The sequence below is a fragment of the Erythrolamprus reginae genome, chromosome 5 (genome assembly GCF_031021105.1).
Source record: "Erythrolamprus reginae isolate rEryReg1 chromosome 5, rEryReg1.hap1, whole genome shotgun sequence".
NCBI lineage: Eukaryota > Metazoa > Chordata > Lepidosauria > Squamata > Dipsadidae > Erythrolamprus > Erythrolamprus reginae.
The window spans coordinates 6,388,844-6,409,970 of NC_091954.1; the positions used below are offsets into that span (position 1 = coordinate 6,388,844).

General features: G+C 47.9%; 1 protein-coding gene and 1 pseudogene across 1 annotated transcript in view; both read right to left on the reverse strand.

Annotated features, from left to right (window-relative positions):
- The window catches only part of LRMDA (leucine rich melanocyte differentiation associated), a 936,663-nt gene that overhangs the window by 193,616 nt on the left and 721,920 nt on the right, over nt 1-21,127 (reverse strand). The window lies entirely within an intron of this gene.
- Nucleotides 20,259-21,127, reverse strand: part of LOC139168645 (mitofusin-2 pseudogene) — a 68,970-nt pseudogene continuing 68,101 nt past the window's right edge.

Below are 21,127 nucleotides of genomic sequence, written 5' to 3' on the forward strand. Positions count from 1 at the left end.
AAAGAATTCTATTCTATTCTATTCTGTTCTAAATTAGAGTCAGATTTAAAAGAGACTTAATTTGCTTTTATGTACACTGAGAGCATATGCACCAAAGACAAATTCCTTGTGTGTCCCATCACACTTGGCCAATAAAGAATTCTATTCTATTCTATTCTGTTCTGTTCTGTTCTGTTCTATTCTATTCTAAATTAGAGTCAGGTTTAAAAGAGACCTAATTTTCTTTTATGTACGCTGAGAGCATATGCACCAAGACAAATTCCTTGTGTGTCCCATCATACTTGGCCAATAAAAAAACCTCTATTCTATTCAATTCTATTCTAAATGTTTCATTATAGAAGCTGAGCACTATGGTGCATTAAAACTGACTTCAATTACGGCTAAGCCCCGATGTACTTAACTGCTAAGCATCCAGTGGAACGGGTCACTTCCCACTCATGGTGATCACAGGCAAGTATCATTAGAAAGTGATTATCCTTAGAACAAAAGGAGATTGTGGGGAACTCAAGAGAAACATCAGTTTGGTTTCACCTTCTGTAATCATATCCACCTAGACATTTTCAAGAATGCAAAGGAAGACCAGCATGAGAGCAATTGATAAGAGCTCCAAGTGCAATTACTGACTTTGGGTTATTGTTGACCTTAGAGGGACCTACGTGATAAGAGACCTCATAGGATTGGCCAAACACTTCGTAATTTTTATTTTAATCTTCTTCCAGAGTGAGAGCCCGCCCATGTCTCTCACACATGCCATTTGATAACAGGATACAGGGGACGGCTAATGGAGTAAGGGGATTCTCACCTCTAGGTCAAGGGTTCAAATTTACCCAGGGTAGCTACTGACAGGAAACCATTGCCATCTAAAGCAGGGGGCTCCAACCTCGACAACTTTAAGACTTGTGGACTTCAACTCCCAGAGTTCCTCAGCCAATACGCAATTCTGGGAGTTGAAGTCAACAAGTCTTAAAGTTGCCAAGCCCCTGATCTAAAGGACTCTCCTTCTCTTTTTCCTCCCTTGCTTCATGTTAGTTCATATGCCCTCATCACCTCGAAACTCGACTACTGTAACGCTCTCTACATGGGGCTACCTTTGAAAAATGTTCAGAAACTTCAGATCGTGCAGAATGCAGCTGCGGCAGCAATCATGGGCTTTCCCAAATATGCCCATGTTACTCCAACACTCCGCAGTCTGCATTGGTTGCAGTTTCCGATCACAACTCAAAGTGTTGGTTATGACCTATAAAGCCCTTCATGGCACCGGACCAGATTACCTCAGGGACCGCCTTCTGCTGCACGAATCCCAGCGACCAGTTAGGTCCCACAGAGTGGATCTTCTCTGGGTCCCGTCAACTAAAGAATGTCGCTTGGCGGGACCCAGGGGAAGAGCCTTCTCTGTGGTGGCCCCATCCCTCTGGAACCAACTCCCCCAAAGATTAGAATAGCCCCCACCCTCCTTGCCTTTCGTAAGCTGCTTAAAACCCACCTCTGCCGTCAGGCATGGGGGAATTGAGACCCTCTTCCCCCTAGGCCTTTACAATTCTATGCATGGTATGTATGTATGTATGTTTGGTTTTTTATATTAATGGGTTTTTAATTGTTTCTAGCATCAGACTACTATTGTACACTGCTTTATTGTTGCTGTTAGCCACCCCGAGTCTCCGGAGAGGGGCGGCATACAAATCCAATAAATAAGTAAGTAAGTAAGTAAGTAAGTAAGTAAGTAAGTAAGTAAGTAAATAAGTAAATAAATAAATAAATAAATAAATATGTATGTATTTGCAAAGATGGGTAAACGCAAATCATAGGCATATCGCGTCTGTGGATTATGTAATAATTTGTCAATGTAGCACATGCTTTAGTGCAGAAATTCAGCATTTAGCCTGGTATTCCCATTGGATAATGGATGGAAAACCTACTAGACAAAATGTTACAAAGAAAAGGGCCTGTGGGATGAAAGCAGTTAATGTAGATTCAGTCTATTGGATAACGACCATTCTTCCTAGGTCATATACTTGTTGAATGTACAGTGGTACCTCTACTTACGGACTTAATTCATTCCGTGATCAGGTTCTTAAGTAGAAACATTTGTAAGAAGAAGCTATTTTTCCCATAGGAATCAATGTAATAGCAAATAATGTGTGCGATTGGGAAAACCACAGGGAGGGTGGAGGCCCTGTTTCCTCCCAGGAGATTCCTAGAGAGGCCCCACAGAGGCTTCTCCCTGCCTTTTCTGGCCCTGTTTCAACTGGGAGATTCCTAGAGAGGCCCCACAGAGGCTTCTCCGCATCTTTACTGGCCCTGTTTCCTCCCAGGAGATTCCTAGGAGGCCCCATGGAGGCTTCTCCCTGCCTTTTCTGGTTACAGTTTCGGAGGGTCGGGTTTGTAAGTGGAAAATGTCTTCGGAGAGGGGCGGCATACAAATCTAATAAATTTTAATCTTAATCTTTTTGAGAAGAGGCAAAAAAGTCTTGAACACCCAGTTCTTATCTAGAAAGGTTTGTAAGTAGAGGCATTCTTAGGTAGAGGCACCACTGTATTTGTTTTATAAGATGCTCAAGCTAATTCTCAGGATTGCCTGATTAAGTGCCATCAAGTCACCCTTGATTCTTAGCTATAAACCCCCCATGACATTCCATCTCTAACTTAGTTTGATTAGATTTGATTGTTATCATAGTTGGAAGGGACATTGTAGGTCAGGGATAAGCTCTTCTATGACTCGTGGACTTCAATTCCCAGAGTTCCTGAGCCAATCATGCTAGCTCAGGAATTCTGGGAGTTGACGTCCACATGTCATAGAAGAGCCAACGTCCCCTACCCCTTTTGTAGGTCATCTTGTCCAACTCCCCACTCAAGCAGGAGTCCCTACACTATTTCGGACAAATGGCAGTCTAATCTCCCTTTGAAAGTCTCAAACAGGGGTCCCCAAGCTTGTCGACTTTAAGACTTGTGGACTTCAACTTCCTGAGAGTTAGAAACTTTTAAGCGAAACGACAACAAATCCTGTGATTTTATTTGGATTTGTTTTGAATGAATGAAATGTGTTTTATTCACTCGAGATCTGTAGGTGGACCATTTTAATATAACAATAGAGAATAATATTTTTGCACATACTGTGGAGTTCTGGATTTCCAATCTTGTTAGAAATGTTAAGCGGAAAGTCAGATTAGGCTGTCGCTCTTAAATAGTGTGATTATATGACGGCGCTTTGATCCAACAAATATTTTATTATGGCTTTTTAACTTTTAATTTCCCCTGCTTCTCAGGCAACAATTACAAAGAACTGTGTCCTTAGGTAACATAACAACAGCAATTTGCAGTTCTCTCTCTCTTTCTCTTTGAGGGGGGGAGAAAAACTGAAACCACAATCCTATATGCATGTATTATATCAGGAGACATGCATAACGTCATATTGGAAGACTTCACTTACTGGGGAATAAATTCTAGATTGTACATTTAGTAAACTTGTATAAGGGAGCCAGTTTTTTTTATAGATAAGTTCATTTTTCTGAATTGGTTTAAACCACAATTATATAATTGGTGGAAGTATTGAAAAGTTAAAATTTTTATGATAGCATATATTATATAGAGATATTTTATTGATGTGTTTGCTTTTCTGTATTGATCTAAACTGTAATTAGTTTTCTCTTTCTGTATTAAGAAGCCTTCTATGCTGAGCGGAGCAATTGTAGCTCCTTTTCGTGTTAAATGTAGTGTCTTGTCAATTTAATGTTTGTTCGTTTTGTTTTGTCTTTCATTTTGAATACTAATAAAAAATAAAATATTAAAGGGAGCCAGTTTGATCTAGTGGTTAAGGTACGAGGCTGGAAAGCAGGAGGCTATGAGTTCAAGTCCTGCTTTAGCCATGAAAGCCAGTGGGGAGATTTTGGGCCTATCACTGTCTCCTAGCCCAACCTATCATACAGAGTTGTTGTGAAGCAGTGAAGGGCTGCGAAAAATTTTACTACCACACTGTGGGCATGGCTTATTTTGTGGGTATGGCTTGCTGACCATGTGACCAGGTAGGAGTGGTTTGACGATCATTTATTCATTCATTCATTCATTCATTCATTCATTCATTCATTCATTGGATTTGTATGCCGCCCCTCTCCGTAGACTCGGGGCAGCTCACAGCAATAATAAACAATATATAACAAATCTAATAATTTAAAAGAAACACTAAAAGCCCCATTATTAAAAGCAAACATACACACAAACATACTATACATAACTGTATAGGCCCAGGGGAGATGTTTCAATTCCCCCATGCCTGACGGCAAAGGTGGGTTTTAAGGAGTTTACGAAAGGCGAGGAGGGTGGGGGCAGTTCTAATCTCTGGGGGGAGCTGGTTCCAGAGGGTCGGGGCCGCCACAGAGAAGGTTCTTCCCCTGGGTCCCGCCAAACGGCATTGTTTAGTTGACGGGACCCGAAGAAGGCCAACTCGGTGGGACCTAATCGGTCGCTGGGATTCGTGCGGCAGAATGCGGTCCCGGAGATACTCTGGCCCGATGCCATGAAGGGCTTTATAGGTCATAAGCAACACTTTGAATTGTGACCGGAAACTGATCGGCAACCAATGCAGACTGTGGAGTGTTGGTGTGACATGGGCATATTTAGAGAAGCCCATGATTGCTCTCGCAGCTGCATTCTGCACGATCTGAAGTTTCCGAACACTTTTCAAAGGTAGCCCCATGTAGAAAGCGTTACAGTAGTCGAGCCTCGAGGTGATGAGGGCATGAGTGACTGTGAGCAGTGAGTCCCGGTCCAAATAGGGCTGCAACTGGTGCACCAGGCGAACCTGGGCAAACACCCCCATGTGACCGGAGGTGACTTAAAGATCATGTGACTGGTTCAAAGGTGGCCAACTTGACGTCACTCATGCAGAAACTCTTTATGTTACTCCCCCTCCCCCCATAGGCTCGTTGGGTTGTTTTTCGCTCTCCCCAAAATTCAGGAAAACCGCCGGAAGCAAAAAACAGTCCAACTGAAAGTTCAAAAACGAGCTTCCGGTTGGCCCATTGGTCAGTTTTCCGCCTTCCCCAGGATTGGAAGCCTGGGGATGGCGAAAAATAGCTCACCGGGCAAACCAGAAGTTTGTTTCTGAACTTCTGCTTTGCCTGCTGGGCCTTTTTTTACCCTCCCCTGGGAGAGAGAGAAAATGGCTGAAAAGAATGGACTATCCACGATTGACCTCTCCAGGTTCCTAAGAGGTCAGTAAGGGGCGTACATAAGTGCACTAGTGTGCCTTTCGTCCCCTGTCCAATTGTCTTTCCTTTATCTCATATATCATATTTATTTTTTTTCCTTTCATATATCTTCTCCTCTATTTTTATATCTTTTCTTTATATATAATACTTCATGTCTATTCTCTTCAATATGTATTGTGTATTGGACAAACAAACAAACAAACAAATAAAATGGCAAAAACCAGCTGCCCGCCATGTGCATTGAAACATAGAAGACTGACGGCAGAAAAAGACCTCATGGTCCATCTAGTCTGCCCTTATACTATTTCCTGTATTTTATCTTAGGATGGATATATGTTTATCCCAGGCATGTTTCAATTCAGTGACTGTGGATTTACCAACCACGCCTGCTGGAAGTTTGTTCCAAGCATCAACAACTCTTTCAGTCAAATAATATTTTCTCACGTTGCTTCTGAACTAGTCTCAGATTGTTTCACCATCACTGTTATATAGTTTGGTAATGAAACATCTGGGAGAAACAAAACAAAACACCAACCTGACCCAAGGACCCCGCAGATCAAATCATCTGTAGAAGTATTCAGAAGTTGAGAATATTATTATTCAGGGCTGATGGTTATGTTCTTCTGGAAAAAGATCAGGGGAAAAAAAAAACCACCTGAAGTTTTACATCACGAATAATCCAAATGGCATCAAAACGACTCCTTCAGCCTGAGCCAAAGAGTTGATTTTTCCTCTTTTGGACAATTGTAGTCTCCTCTTTCTTTGAACTGAAAATTTCTGTGCCTCACCAATGGGACGAGGCATTCTTTTCAGTTTCCAAAACAGAAAGCCATGTGGCTTGGTGGAGAAATCATTTCGCTCCTCTGGACGTAAAAGCACAACAGGCGAGAGGGAAGAAACGTAGACTCCAAGTGGCATATTCCATTTCGCTCGCCTCACGTTTTCTGGCAGCTTGAGGTTGAGAGTTTCTCAAAAATTATAAAACAAGGTCTTTCGCTTCCTCACAGGCCGCGCAGGCACAGTGCTAAAAACCCAGCTTCTGTTCATGCCCAGAAGCAAAAAACCCCAGCTTCTGCATGTGTGCAGAAGACAAAAACAAGATGGCGGTGCCAGTGGTGGGTTCCTACCAGTAAGCTCTGGAGCTCCATTCTGGTAGCGACCCACAGATTGTACAATGTGAGCATGATGGCTCCCGGGCTATCTTTACCGGTTTATTGCACAGTGCCATCTTTAAAAAAATAATAATAATGATTAATTAAAAACTAATGGCGAGGATTCTGAGTAGAGACTGGTTACAAGCGGTGTGCCACAAGGGTCTGTTCTGGGTCCTATTCTTTTTAATATGTTTGTGAGTGACATAGGGGAAGGTTTGGTAGGGAAGGTTTGTCTATTTGCCAATGTCTCTGAAGTGTGCAATAGGGTTGATATTCCTGGAGGGGTCTGTAATATGGTAAATGATTTAGCTTTACTAGAAAATGGTCAAAGCAATGGAAACTGCAGTTTAATGCTTCCGGATATAAAATAATGCACTTGGGGAAAAGGAATCCTCAATCTGAGTATTGTATTGGCAGTTCTGTGTTAGCAAAAACTTCAAAAGAGAAGGATTTAGCGGTAGTGATTTCTGACAGTCTCAAAATGGGTGAACAGTGCAAGTAGAAATGACTCCTTTTAGGGAAGGGGTCTCCAACCTTGGCAATTTTAAGACTAGTGGACTTTAACTTCTGGGAGTTATAATAATAACAGAGTTGGAAGGGACCTTGGAGGTCTTCTAGTCCAACCCCCTGCTTAGACAGGAAACCCTACATTACTTCAGACAGATAGTTATCCAACATCTTCTTTAAAACTTCCAGTGTTGGAGCATTCACAACTTCTGGAGGCAAGCTGTTCCACTGATTAATTGTCCTGACTGTCAGGAAATTTCTCCTTAGTTCTAAGTTGCTTCTCTCCTTGTTTACTTTCCACCCATTGCTTCTTGTTCTACCTTCAGGTGCTTTGGAGAATAGGTTGACTCCCTCTTCTTTGTGGCAACCCCTGAGATATTTGAAGGCTGCTATCATGTCTCCCCTGGTCCTTTTTTCCACTAAACTAGCCATGCCCAGTTCCTGCAACTGTTTTTCATATGTTTTAGCCTCCAGTCCTCTTTGTTGCTCTTCTCTGCACTCTTTCTAGAGTCTCAACATCCTTTTTTGCATCGTGATGACCAAAACTGAATGCAGAATTCCAAGTGTGGCCTTACCAAGGCCTTATAATGTGGTATTAACACTTCACATCAGCGGTCCCCAAACTACGGCCCGCGGGCCACATGCGGCCCACTGAGGCAATTTATCCGGCCCGCCAGTGAGTGATAAGAGCACAGGGAAAAGAGAGAGAGAAAGAAAGAAAAGGGAAAGAGAGGGAGGGAAGGAGAAGTGGAGAGGAATGAAGGAGGGAAGGAAGGAAAGAAGGAAGGAAGGAGAAATGGAGGAACAAGGAAGAAAGGAAGGAAGGAAGAATGAAATGAATGGAGGGACAAAGGAAGGAAGGACTGTTTTGGGAGGGGGGTTAATTTTTTTAAATTTTTCTCTCAACATACATTCAAACAACACAGTGTACCATCTAATTTTCCATGAAGAAAATGCGGTATTTTGTTAGTAACTAATATCAATCATTCAAAAAGTTGCAAAAGGTTTTTTTTCTAATTTTGTCATCCAGTTACATTCATTTTCTTTTAATTAAATTCCCTCCTTAATGTTCCTTCAAAAAGTGCAACACCAATTATATGTCTAACTTATTGACCATTATGCCAAAGTGCTTCCTTCTTTCTTTATACATAAGCCAAGAAAACCTTGTATAGCCAATAATGCCGCCGGCGACTTACCAGCCGGCGCGGAGTTGCGGCGTGGGACCGGGGAAGGAGGCCGCCATGTTGGGGGCGGAGCCTGCGGCCCCTCGTCATCCCAGGGGGCCGCAGTGACGAAGTTTGGTGGCGCGGGCCACCCATTGGCTGGGCGAGGGTGAGGCAGCCCTATAAAAGGGGCTGCCTCGTGGCGCAGTTACCCTCGCCCGGCAGTTTGGAGACAGCCCTGCTGCTCCCGGACTGCAGCGGAAGGCCCGAAATCGGCGAAGCGCGTGGGCGGCGAACGGAGGCTCGGGCCGACAGCCAGCTGGCGAAGGGAGCCCGACAAGCCTCTGAGGCCGACGCGATCGCCGAGGCAGCAATTCGGAGGCGGAGGCCGGCGGCGCCCGGCGGAGAGAGCGCGGCAAGGCCCGGAGGCCTAAGCGGTCGCGTGGGCGGCGTTAGGAGGCCCGGGCCGACAGCGACAGAGGCATCGGCTGTTTGTCGGGCCTCCTCTGGTTTGGAGGGGGGTGAAATAATGGCGAGGGGCAGCAGGGCGAGAGCTGGGACCCGGCGGCGGGCAGCGGGGGGGCAAGCCGGCGCTCAGGGCAACCCCCCCATTGAGCCCCGCCGTACGGGGAGGAGAAGGGCCCCCAAGAGGGCTTGGGGGGAGGCCCCTGTGGCTGAGCAGGACAGCAGGCTAAGCGGGGAGGGCAGCTCCAGGGGGGAGGGGGTCACCAGGGGGCGGGCCCCAAGGCGCCAGGGGGTGACCCCTAGGGCAGCAGGCCGCCGCCAGGGGAGGGCCCCATCCAGAGGGCCACGTGGCAACAGGAGGGAGTTTACTGATCCTGGGGAGGGGGGACCCAGCCCATTTGAAATGAGTGGGTCTGATGAGGGGTCCCCCATGGCTCGGGCAGTTGCGAATGAGGGTACAGGGGAGGAGTCAGTCTCTGTACCTTCACACCTTCTTTCTGCTTTACTTGAAAAATTGGATGAAGGGCCAAGGAAGAGGGGCCGATCCCGGCACGGGGACGCCGGGGGTGCCACGAGCGCGGAGGGAACCCGAAGCTCATCAGAATCTGAAGAAAGGTCTCAGAGGGTGCGCTCCGACCGGCGCGCCAAGAAAAGACGCAAGAGGAGTCGTGGAAGCAGGGCCGCTTCTGCCTCGGAGGAGGCTGATGACGACTCTTCACATTGGGGTGAGTGCCCGGTGCCCGAGCATCGTTGGTCCCGGCCTCGGGGACCACGAGGCAGGGTACGGGCGGTAAAACGCAAGTCACATAAATCACATAGCACGTGGCGTTCGCGCACGGCGGCCCAGGTATGGGGGAGGGGCCGCCAACACGGGAGGACAAAGAAGGGCAGGAAAAGGAGGGACCCCTCAAGGGATAGTTCTGACTCCACGACCACAGAGTCCACTGATACCTCCACTGTCGACAGCGACAACCCTTTTGCCCCTGGCCTCCCTGACACTCCGCTCAGCATGCACATGTCACAGGCCCTTAAGCGAAAGATTTGGCGCGGGGCCTATGTCGATATATTTAAGATTTTGTTGCCAAAAAAATCTAAGAAGGACAAGGACACGGAAGGTAAGAAGGGGGCTGTGGAGTCAAAGGACGTCAAGATGGATAAAGGAATTTTGTCATGGGCATACGCCTTTCTGGCGTATCATTCAGTGGTTGTCGAAGACGATGTTCACAAGACCCATGAGCTCATTCTATATATGAATATGATATTACGGGCTTACCAGGAGTTTGGTGGGGAGGCGTGGAAGCAATACGATGAGGATTTTAGGAGGTTTGCCGCACACAATAGGCACTGGCCGTGGGACATGTGGCACAACGATTTGTGGCTTCAAGCCACGCAGCAACCCGCCACCCCGGCTAGCGGGCGGACGCCTACAGGCCACCTGCTGTTGACCCAGGGAAAAGAGGCTACCCTCCCCCGCCTGGGGGCGGCCTCGGGGACCCAGGGCTCGGCGCAGCGGGGTGCGGCGAGTTCGCCCTTTCGGATCCAGCCGTACTGTTACGAGTACGGCGCCAGAGGAGCCTGTGCCAGGCCAGCTTGTCGCTTTCGCCATGCCTGCTCGTTGTGTAATGGCAGACACCCGATATCAGCCTGCTATAGGGGCAGGGGGGGAGGCGGCAACAAACCAGCGGTTGGCCTGGCTAAGGCCCAGGTGCCTGGAGCTCAGGGCAAAGGGGCCAACCCCCATTAAATTGGATAGGTTGAAAGACAGGCTTGGGGGTTTTCGCCCTAAGAAAGAGGCCGAGTTCTTGGTTACTGGTTTTTCGGAGGGATTTAGAATTCCGTACAGGGGGCCCAGGATTGCTTGCCGGGCTAAGAACCTTAGGTCAGTTTCCGGAATGGAACAGGTGGTTCGGGATAAAATTATGAAGGAGGTGCGGGAAGGCCGGGTGCTGGGCCCCTTTAAGGAGCCGCCCCTGCCCTCTCTGCAAGTATCCCCCCTGGGGGTGGTGCCCAAGCGTGCGGCGGGGGAGTTCCGGCTTATTCACCACCTGTCTTTTCCTCCGGGCAACTCAGTTAACGATCATATTCCTGATGACCTGTGTTCGGTGCGCTATACCTCCTTTGATACGGCGGTCTCGGTGGTTCGAGAGTGCGGTCCGGGGGCCCTGATGGGTAAGTGCGATATCAAGTCGGCCTTCCGGCTCTTGCCGATTCACCCCGAGGATTTCGACCTCTTAGGTTTTCAGTTTGAGGGAGGGTTCTTTGTTGATCGGGCCCTCCCGATGGGTTGTTCAGTTTCTTGTTCATTGTTCGAGAAGTTCAGTTCCTTCCTAGAATGGGCCCACGTGAGGAGTTCTGGGATTCGGTCAGTGGTCCATTACTTAGACGATTTTCTTTTCGCGGGGCCGGCGGGTTCCGACGAATGCCAGCGGGGAATGGCAGGTTTTCAGGGGTTATGCGGGGACCTCGGTGTGCCTCTGGCGCAGGAGAAGACCGAGGGGCCCACCACTAGGCTTACATTCCTGGGCATTGAGGTGGACTCGGTTGCCCAGACCTGCCGGCTTCCGGAGGACAAACTAGCGAAGCTGCGGGACACAGTTGGGCTTATTAGGGCCGCCAGAAGGGTGACCCTTAGGCAGGTACAGGAACTGGCGGGTATGTTGAACTTCGCTTGTAGGGTAATAGCGCCAGGTAGGGCGTTTATGTTTAGGCTGTACCAGGCAACGGCCGGCCTCTCCAAACCTCACCATAGAATCCGCTTGACAGCTAGCGTGAGGAAGGACCTGGGGGTGTGGCAGGAATTTTTGCAGAGGTATAATGGGGTCTCCTTCTGGAGACAGGACATGCTGTTGAAAGGCGACTTCCAAGTGAAATCCGATGCAGCCGGAGCAGTTGGTTTTGGGGTGGTTTGGAAGGATAGGTGGTTCAGGGCAGACTGGCCTCAAGAGTGGCAGGGCACCGCAGTGTGCAGAGACTTGACGTTCTTGGAGCTGTTTCCAATTGTCGTGGCTATCGAGCTATGGTCCCCTAGCTTCACCGATAGGACAATACATTTTTGGTGCGACAACATGGCGGTTGTACATGTTGTCAACACACTTTCTTCCAAGAACGAGAGAGTGATGGGTTTGGTGCGCCACATGGTGGTTAGGTGCTTGGCCCGGAACATGCTTTTCCGGGCACACCATGTCCCGGGGATCAGGAATGGGGTAGCAGACGCTTTGTCCAGGGGGCAGTTGGCTAGGTTCCGGCTGCTTGCCCCACAGGCCGCGGAACAACCGGAGGCACCCCCCCCGCTCCTGTGGCAGATTGGAGGGCCGACGTGAACAGGGCAATCGACCTGTCCATAGCAGCAAGCACCAGGAGGTCCTACCAGCGGGCAGGTAGGGAATTTTGGGTTTTTCGTCACGATAAGCGGTACGACCAGCTTTGGCCGGCCCCGGTGGAGCACTTGTTGGAGTTCTGTTCCCTTAGTAAACGCCGGGGGTTGTCAGCCCGCACAATTCGAGGCAAACTGGCCGGCCTGGCTTTCATAGCCAAGTCCAGGGGTTTCTTGGATAACACAGGCGACTTCAGGATTAAAAAGGTACTGGAGGGGTGGGTCAGGGAGAGGGGCCCGCCCCGGGGTGATAGGAGACGCCCCCTCAAGTTGGCCCATTTACGGGTTTTGGGTGATTTGTGGGACAAGCTGTGTCGCTCCCAGTATGAGGCAGCCCTTTACCGCGCGGTTGCGGTTACGTTGTTTTTTGGTGCGTTTCGGATAAGCGAGGTCTTGGCGGCATCCAAGTTCGATCACTCTGGCCGCGCCTTTACAGCTAGGGACATTCGATTCCGGCGGGGCTCAGTCTTCCTTCGTCTGCGCTGCTCCAAAACAGATCAGAGGGGCCGGGGCGTGACGGTCCAGCTTTCCAAGACCAGCCAGAGGAAGGTGTGCCCGGTGGGGGCAATATCATCATATTGGGGCATCCGGGGAAGCTACCCCGGCCCGCTTTTCTGCCACGCTTCCGGGGACCCTCTCACTAGGTACCAGTTCTGGGCTGTGGCAACCAAGGCCCTGGCCCAGATGGGCCTGGACCCCAGGCGTTACGGGACGCATTCTTTCAGGATTGGCGCAGCCTCTTTTGCAGCCGCAGTTGGTTTCAGCACGCCAGACATACGCGCGGTGGGCCGTTGGCGTTCTACGGCTTTCCGGGCCTACATCCGTCCTTAGGTGAGTAGGGGCGGGACAGGGCGCGGCCCAGGTGGCCGATTCTAATGCTACTTTGTTTTGTCTCTCCCCCCCCCCTTTTTTAGATGACGTGCAAGGGGCCTGTAGAGTCCTGATCTGTGGCCACAGCATGGTATACTGGGCCGAGCGGCGGGCCCAGGAGACAACGCCAGGCACGCAGTTGCAGCTGGACCGGCATGTTAGGGTGCAGTGGCTGGGTCGTAGAGGCCTACGTTGGTTGGAGTTACTTCCCTTGCTGTTCAATAGTGGGAAGGTGCAGGGGGTGCCGGGATGGTTGGTCTTGCATGTGGGAGGCAATGACCTGGGAGCTATTACGGGCGTTGACTTGCTGTGGCATATTTGGGATGGATTGCAGGTTATTTGGAAGCGGTGGCCGGACACCCGCATCCTCTGGTCCAACATTTTGCCCCGTAGGGTTTGGAGACATGCTAGAAATCCCAGGGCTGTCGACGGGGCTAGGAAGAGGGTCAATCGAGCAGTCAGGAAATGGTTACTCCGGGAAGGGGGTGGGGTGATAGACCACCCCGACATTAGGGCATCCCTCAGGGACTTATACAGGCAGGACGGAGTTCATCTGTCAGAAAGGGGTAATGACAAATTTCTAGCGGACCTGCAGAGGTGCCTGCACATTCATGTGCAGGGGGGGGGAGCAGGGGGAATAAATTAAAATTTCACCCCCTGCTGTGGCCGATAGGGGGCGGAAATGGGCGTAAGCAGCAACGGTGATCTCCTTTAGGGGCACCTCTACTGAGGTGAAGGGGGGATCTTCCTCTCGGATCACAGGGCTCGACCGGCCTGGGTTCGTTGAGGGGGGTTTCTCCTGTGGCTTGCTGCATGGATATTATCAGTGACCAGTGGCGAGCCATCCCACACGCCAAGGGGGCGTAGCCAGGGGCAGGGCGCAGGTGTAATTTTACCATGACCCTGCACCCAGGCATGGAGCTTTCGCCCAGTGTTGCTCAGTTGAGTTTGTGTTGAAGTTAACTCCGCCCCCATTTGAGTTTATGCACCACTGCAGGTCACGTGGGCTTATTTGGTTAATTAAGTTAATTAAGTTGAGTTAATAAAAGTGACCCTATTTATACCCATTACTGTTGTCCGACTGTTACTCTGCCTGCGCCGCAATGCCGCCGGCGACTTACCAGCCGGCGCGGGGTTGCGGCGTGGGACCGGGGAAGGAGGCCGCCATGTTGGGGGCGGAGCCTGCGGCCCCTCGTCATCCCAGGGGGCCGCAGTGACGAAGTTTGGTGGCGCGGGCCACCCATTGGCTGGGCGAGGGTGAGGCAGCCCTATAAAAGGGGCTGCCTCGTGGCGCAGTTACCCTCGCCCGGCAGTTTGGAGACACCCGCCCACCCTCCCTCTGCTACAGGGTACATATGATGGGTCGCCCACGGTGGGGCCGAGCAGGAATTTTTTGCAACCACAGCAAATTGGCCCAGCTCTGGTTGTTTTTTCGCCTGCTCTACTCTGTACGTTGGAGTTGTGGTTAGGGGGTGGTCTCACCGACTAGTGCCCCCCCCCCCCCTCAAGGTCACTGGGGGGGGGGTTGGCCGATAGGGGGCGGAAATGGGCGTAAGCAGCAACGGTGATCTCCTTTAGGGGCACCTCTACTGAGGTGAAGGGGGGATCTTCCTCTCGGATCACAGGGCTCGACCGGCCTGGGTTCGTTGAGGGGGGTTTCTCCTGTGGCTTGCTGCATGGATATTATCAGTGACCAGTGGCGAGCCATCCCACACGCCAAGGGGGCGTAGCCAGGGGCAGGGCGCAGGTGTAATTTTACCATGACCCTGCACCCAGGCATGGAGCTTTCGCCCAGTGTTGCTCAGTTGAGTTTGTGTTGAAGTTAACTCCGCCCCCATTTGAGTTTATGCACCACTGCAGGTCACGTGGGCTTATTTGGTTAATTAAGTTAATTAAGTTGAGTTAATAAAAGTGACCCTATTTATACCCATTACTGTTGTCCGACTGTTACTCCGCCTGCGCCGCAATATGTTAACAAAAGAAAATTAAAAACAAAACATTAACATATATGAATTTCAGATCTTCTCCCCCCTCTAAATAGTAAGATCCCATTTTGTTTTTTACTTTAAAACAAGGTATGTGCAGTGTGCATAGGGATTTGTTCATAGTTTTTTTTTATAGTCCGGCCCTCCAACAGTCCGAGGGACAGTGAACTGGCCCCCTGTGTAAAATGTTTGGGGACCCCTGCTTCACATGATCTTGATTCTCTCCCTCTGTTAATGCAGCCTAGAACTGTGTTGGCTTTTTTGGCAGCTTACTGCCAAAAACAGGCTCATATTTAAATGGTTGTCCACTAGGACTCCAAAATCCCTCTCACAGTTACTAGTGTTGAGCAATTTACCCCATACACTGTACCTGTGTGTTTTGTTTTTGTTGCCTAAAGGTAGTACCTCTCTTTTTTTCACCAATGAATTTCATTTTTGAAGTACACAAGTCTTAAAGTGGTCAAGGTTGGAGAGAGCATCTTTGGGGCTCACAAAGAAACTTCAGGCCGCCACAATAAGTTAATCATATATATACACATGACAACATGCGTGGATTACATTTTGTCGTGGGGAAGCATAAGGCTTATGGCATGTAAAATGTTGTGTTTCAGTGTGTGACAGTGGAACAACAGGGGAGGGGATGAGTTGGGCCCATGTTTATAGTAAAAAAAAATAAACATGCTGGAATGCAGCTTTTTCCATTCTCTCTTATCCCAAGGCAGGAATTCTTCAGCATGTAACCAAAAAAATAAAATAAAATGCATTGGGAACCATTGATCCAGCATGATCAACACTGGTCTAAAAATAGCCCATGCTGTTTTTCTCAAAATAAACTCTACGCCGTTTGGAAATCAGATTAAAAACAGATGAACCCTGAACTGGGTTTATTGATGACTGCGTGATATATATTTAACAGCTCGCTCTCCCGGGAACTCAAAAGAAAGAAGGCAGGACATCTAAAAGACTTGGTTGGATCCATCCCAGAAAGAACTTCTAGCTTTGCTGCTTAATTTCTGTTTACGAAAATCAAGCTTGTAAAAATCAGACACTGGGACCATTAGCATTCCTCCCCTTCCCGCTCCCCCCAAAAAACAGTTGGGCTCTCTGTACTTCCTTGCTATCCGCTATACCCCAGAAAGAAAGAAGAAAAAAACATTTTAATTTATAATAGTTAGAACTTGGCCCTTGACCAAGCTTGAAAGAACCAAGTCTTATTTCACTCGCTCTCCAGTACGTCTCTCCCCGAGATAAATGCTTGTGGAGTTTGCCAGGTTTCTCTTCTCTTTGGCGTTTTGTTTAGCCCTGCTTGTGACAAGCCAAAAGTTGATGCATCTGTTCCAACGTGTAATATACATCTTTGGTCAACGTAGCCCTTTTTGCCTTGACAATATTATGTCAAACAATCACATCGCAACTGGCTCTGATCTCTTTGTTGTTAGCTAATAAATTAAAGGCTATTTATTATCCCCCAAGCCTTTTTTCCTCCTTTTAATGGTGACACATTTGCGGTGAGTTATGGGGCAGCTTTATAAACTAGGCTTTGGGCCAGTGTTGGCCTCGGTGTTCATGTGAACGGCCCAGGCTCTCTCCTCCTCCTCCTCAGCTGACGGTAAATCACAACAGCTGTCACAGCACACTAAGTTAGTGTGCGTCACTGGGGAAAGCAGGAAGCGTTTGGAAGTACAAGTCTGTCCATCAAACTAATATGTGATATCAGTAGCTTTGTAATCTTCGGCCGTAAGTTATGGGATGTGACACCTAAGAATTCACTTTGAAAGCAACATGTTCCTCCCTTTCCTTAAGCTAAAACAGACTCCTTCTGCCGGGGCTGATGGAGACGCTGTTTATAGGAATAGATTTGTTGCCTGTGACTTTCAATTCAGTCCTACATCAAGTGTGGCCATCTCGAAAGCCTTCCACCGAAGGGTTCCTCTCTACTCCTGCCCCACTTTGGAGCCCTTTTCCAGGATTCAAAGTCTGAATTCCTTCGGCAATTTCTTTTTTTTTCCTTTTGTCTTTTCCTTCTTCTCCCCTCTGGTTTCAAGCCCCTTGACCGTTAGCCTGACAAAGCGTATTTCTGACACGCAGAAATGAATGGCTGCCCTGTGTCTCTTGCCTGGGCGCGCCCTTGTTTTAACCATTGCTTTGACAAATGTGGGAAATCGCTATGGACAACAGCAGAATGCACACACACACAAACACACACACACACACACACACACACAGAGAGAGAGATTCTAGGCTTTACAGCAGTCATGGAATACTCAAAGATCATTTTTAAAAGCAACGGTTAGAATTAATTCCCCATTATTATTAAGGAGCAAGGCATTGTTGTAACATTGTCTTTAAAGGGGGAAAGGAGGGGAGACATCTCCCCCAGGCTTTTATAGTTTTATGTATGGTATGCATGTGTTGCATGGTTTTTAAATGATGGGTTTTTTAAGATGTTTTTTAATATTAGATTTGTTGCAGAACATAAGAATGCATTAAGAAAGAAAGAAAAAAACCTCCTCCCTTTTCCAACGCTTCAAAACTACAGGACATGAAATTGATTTTGACAGTACTAAATTAATTTCCAAAACAGAACACTACAGCAAAAGAATAATCATGGAAGCCATCGAGATAGAAAAACATCCCCAAAATATGAACAAGCGGGATGATACCTCCCACCTACCAGACATCTGGAAACCAGCCCTCATTAACAAACGTATCCCAGCCATAGAAACTGAAACCAGACTCAGAATACACATTGCAAAACAACCAAGTAGCCTGCAAGCTCCAACTAGTCAGGATATCACCCCTAATCCACAATCATTACCTAATCAGCATACCTCAGTTAAATCAAGGACCCCAGGTGTTACCCCACTGACTCACCAGGAAGTTTCTACACAGCAGGCAATTGCTGAGCCATCAAACCACACCCAGCCACCAGTATTTATAGAACCAGCCCTAGAACAAGCGCTATCCTAGTCTCCCTTAATTAAAAAAAAATCAGCAAAAACATGTGATACATACAGAACATAGTTTGTTGGCTATGAATAAATTAACTGCCTTGAAATGGCCCTGGGTTGGGCCTAGAGGCAAAAAAGAGCATGCATACATATATATACTGCTCAAAAAAATAAATAAAGGGAACACTCAAAGAACACATCTTAGATCTGAATGAATGAAATATTCTCATTGAATACTTTGTTCTGTACAAAGTTGAATGTGCGTGACAGCATATGAAATATATTGTCAATCAGTGTTGCTTCCTAAGTGGACAGTTGGATTTCACACAAGTTTGATTTACTTGGAGTAATATTGTGTTGTTTAAGTGTTCCCTTTATTTTTTTTTGAGCAGTGTGTATATATATATGTATATGTAGATTGTTCTGAGTTCGGGTTTTGCCCCATGTAATATTTTGAGTGTCTATGCGACGTTTCGGTGAAATCACATTCACCATCATCAGGCTGAAGTTATAAGCTTCGTGCTGCTGTAAATATAGTAAATAAAAAACTATATTTACAGCAGCACGAAGCTTATAACTGCAGCCTGATGATGGTGAATGTGATTTCACCGAAACGTCGCATAGACACTCAAAATATTACACGGGGCAAAACCCGAACTCAGAACAATCTACATACATATACCCGTGAAAATCTACGAAAATGTGTGTGTATATGTATATGTATATGTATATATATATATATATATATATATATATATATATATATATATATATATATATATATAATTCTCTGGCTTACAAGGCAAAGGCTGCAGGTTCAAATCCCAGTGAGAGGGTACTGCTAGCTGATGAGGCCAGAACAAGGCCGAAATAGATCTATCCTACTCTCCCTTAATTTTCAAATTCAGCAAAAACATGTGACACACACAAACACACACAGAGAGATCTATATACACACACACACACACACACACAAACACAAACACACATACATATTTATATTTATATAAATATAAATACAGGTGTATAGCCTGATTAAAATTTCAAAACAAAACATTCTGTTGATAACTGACAAATAGCCTTTTTGTTACATAAGACAAGTCCTGCTAGAAGAGATAAAACTTCAGAGAGCCTCCTGCATTTGTTTCTCTCGATCACCTTCTGTGCTTCCCAGTTTCAGATATTTTTATATGTGATTCCATCGTCAAAAACCACCGGGTTGGCCAAAGGAGGCCCTCCTTTGAAAGGTGAACATGAGAGCAAACCACAAATAATGCTAATTGCGCCAAGCCATTACAAATTCAAATTCAGCCCGAGGGAAGGCTTTGAACCGCTCAGGCTGGCTCTGCAGTGTTGTTTGTTTTCAAACTGGTGAAATATTTCAGTTTAACGGTTAGCCAACGTCTTGTTTCATAAGGTCAGAAATAACAGTTTGGGGGTTAATGTACTGGACTCGAGTCTTCTGTTCGACGCCAAACTCTGAATTACCATGTACAAGCGATGTGGTTGCGCTTTGCTTAAGTATACCATACAGTGTTCCCTCGATTTTCGTGGGTTCGAACTTCGCGAATATACCACTGGCTTGCGATACTGTGTCCATAGCCAAAAAAGGTGTATTTACTTCTGCATCTCTACTTTGCAGAAATTTGACTTTCGCAGGCGGTCTCGGAATGCATCCCCCATGAAAATCGAGGGAACACTGTATTTAGAAAAATAGCAATGAATAATCTAGAGCAGTGTTTTTCAACCGGGGTTCCGCAGAACCCAAGGGTTCCACAAAGGCCAGCCAGGGGTTCCGCGACTTAATGAGAAAAAAAATCGACTAGGATCGTATCATGAAGCAGCAGCAACCCTCACCGCTGCCTCCGCTTCAGGTCTGGGCTTTCATCGCTCTCGGCGGTCCGTTTCTCCACAGTCCCTCCTCCGCCTCTTCTTATTCCTCCTCTTCCTCCTCCTCCTTCGCCGGGGTCTCCCTCAGCAGCCGACGGTTAATAGAAGCCCCCTGGGGGTCTCTCTTTCTTCATTCTGGCTGGAGAGGAGAGAAGGGGCCATTCCTCCACCTCGGCTGCCGGGGGGCTTCCGTTAACCGTCGGCTGCTGAGGAAGACCCCGGCGAAGGAGGAGGAGGAATAGAGGCGGAGGAGGGACTGTGGAGAAATGAACTGGCTTTTCTAATGCCTGTGTCCTATCTATGCCCATATCCAATTTAACTTCCATTTGTTCTGTGATATCCTTTTTCTTCTGAAGACATTCAGAAAGCTTTGGAGAAGAACTCACCAATGGCATCAGATGGTCATTGAACTGCTTATCAAAAAGATGAAAAATGGTATTAGCCTGATGTACAATATCCAGGAAATAAAGATTTGCATTCTTGGCATCTGGAGATGGAATACCAGCCAGCCCAGTTTCCACAGCGTAATCAATATGCTCAATACACAAGAAATCCACAAGCAAAGAGAAAATCCTGAAAGCGTTCTTTGGCAAATCAGAAGGGTCTGAAAGCCTATGACACCTTTCAAAAGCTTGCTTGGTTTCTTGTAATAAATTAACCACAACATACTGGGACAAGAAAGTTTCACCATGGGTATCAATGCTTGGGCCTAAAGACAGGTTGGTTCGCTGTCGTATTCTCTCTTTTAGGTCTTGAATGCCTCCACCTCCAATAGCTGTCCAGCCATCCAGCTTTATTCCTAAGTAACTTGGCTCTACTCTGCAATGTATCCAAAATCTCAATCTTTTGATTCAGGCCAGCAATTTCTTTCTCCATGTCTTCTCTCGTCACGTCCACCTGCTGGCAGAGTTGAGCGAAGGTTCCTGCGAGTTCCTGCTGCACTTGGTGGCTGCAGTTGGAGCCGGTGTAGCTGACAATGAGCTGAAGCTTTTCCCCGGCGTAGTCCACAAACTGGCGCTTGAAGGCCCTCTCTTTCGCCCTGGTGGTCCAGGTGAGACGCTCGTAGACGTACAGGAGTCCGTAGAGGCCCAGGGAAAGGGCGATCAGCCTCCAGCCCACCGCCTTCCAGACCACTCCACCGATCACCAGGATGCCCATCGAAGTCCTGGATGTGAGGGAGGCCAGGCCGGTCACCATGGAAACCATTAGCTCCTCCTGAGTCAAGGACCCCTGTGGCATGGGGGGCAGGCTTGGGTTTGCCGGGGTCAGGGGCAATGGACGCGGGACCTGGTCGCTGTAGCCCATCAAGGCCCGGCACGTGTTTTTGTGCCCCAGAAATCGGTTCACCAACAGCTTTTCTCCGGCGTGCTTCTTACTTCTGTTGTGGTTAGCTCTGGCCCAGCTCCTGCCCCAAGGACTGTGGATGTGGGGGAGACATCCACATGCCACAGGCCTGTTTTGCTCCTGGTGGAATCTGCTGATGAAGGCTCCTCTGACCAAGAAGACATGAGTGACAGGGAGGAGGAGAGTGGGGCAGACAGCTCAGAAGGAGATCAATTATCTAG